This window comes from Pristis pectinata, chromosome 22 (assembly GCF_009764475.1).
Source record: "Pristis pectinata isolate sPriPec2 chromosome 22, sPriPec2.1.pri, whole genome shotgun sequence".
Lineage (NCBI taxonomy): Eukaryota > Metazoa > Chordata > Chondrichthyes > Rhinopristiformes > Pristidae > Pristis > Pristis pectinata.
In genome coordinates this window covers 8,482,963-8,484,750 of record NC_067426.1, presented here as the reverse complement: position 1 = coordinate 8,484,750, position 1,788 = coordinate 8,482,963, and positions in this window count along the sequence as shown.

Below are 1,788 nucleotides of genomic sequence, written 5' to 3'. Positions count from 1 at the left end.
GACTTTTCATCAGTTCTGCTGAAAGACCTTTGACTTGAAACATTTGCCCCTCATCCTTCTCTGTTCGAAGGAAGGTAACCTCAACTGCTTCAGTCTACACATGTAATTAAAAGTCCCCCATCCCTGGAATTGTTTTATTAAACCTCTTCTGGCCTTGTGCAAAACTGGACTGCACACACAAACAAAAGACTTGAAGACTCATAGTGACTTCCTTCCTTTTATACTTTAACTGTTTTCTCAATCTGCTTTGCTACTTTCAACAGTATTTGCAGCTATACTGACAGATCTATTTCCAAAAACATATGATTTTGCCACACTCTTCATTTTTCAAATGCAACATTTTGCATTTTTCAGCATTAAATTTTACCTGCCATGTGCCTGCTCATTCCACCTACCTAGCTATACCTTTTGCAGCCATCACTATCCTTCTCACTGTTCGCTATTCTTGAACTGTGAAATACCGATGGATGCCTGATTGTAGATACTTATTCTTTCTGAAAAGTCAGTTTAAATACAAAGGCATCTGATGCCTCTGTGCCAGTTTTATTGGTAATTCCCAGTCAAAGAGGAACCAGGATTCTGGTCAGATGACATTCCAATCTTCTGTTTTCTTCTATAAATGATGTGTAGGAAACAAGATTGTTTTCTACCTTCTATACTTAAGAACGTAGATCTAAATTTAGCACTGTGGACTTTTATGATCTGCACAATGTCATTCAACAGGAAGTTCAATACACAATTATTAGTGGGTGTTCATTCTTCTATTTCACTTCCTACCTCAAGACTAGGTGACTCATCCTTTACGTCAGGGTAGAACAAACATAATTTCCAATGAGATAGTGCATTACAACTGCAGGTAATATTGACTTTGGTTTTACTTAGCAATAACATTCAGATCAAATCCAGTTAAGCAAACCTATTCATACACAACCTGCTTTTATTGTCACCATCCATTATGATGAACAGTCCATGCTGAGAAGAAGTCATCCAATGCATAAGAGGAAGGCAACAAGTTTCAAAGTTTATAATGAGTTACCTGCTCTTAGCAGCATGCACTATCTATGGTGCTGAGAGTGGCTGTGATTTAACATCCAAGGTTCTGGCTTTGTCATTAAGTTCTAATATTCTTCTGGTAGAACTTTTAAAAATGTATGTTTTTTCTGGGAAAGCATTCAAAGGTGCGCTATTAGTCTCAGTCATGCAACTTCCACCTTCAAATACTGTACCAATTTGATTTTAGGGACTCTCCAGCTGATATTTCTCTTACTCAACATCAATCTGTGCAGGCACCAGCAGGGGCAGCCTGCTCACTATTTACTCTGGCTTCCCTGGCTGGTTTAACCCTGGTTAAGCACTGTAATTGTAATTGGTTTATTATTGTCACATGTACCAAGATACAGTGAAAAACTTTGTTTTGCATGCCATCCATACAGATTATTTCAAAATGTAAGTACATCAAGGTAATACAAGGGAAAAGTAAAATGCAGAATATAGTGTTATAGTTACAGAGAAAGCATAGTGCAGGCAGACAATTATGTGCAAGGGCCAGACAAGGTAGATTGTGAAGTCAAGAGTTCATCTTTATTGCACAAGAGGTCCATTCAATAGTTTTATAACAGCGGCATAGAATCGAGCCATTTCTAATCCAGAGGACTAGATTTTTATTTAATAATTCTTAATCTCTCAGTATAGTAACACGATTAGACAAATAAAATATAGAAGCTCGCCCATAGTTGCCAGTGATGCTTGGATGTATCCCTGGAGGTTTCAATCACGTGTGATAGAATA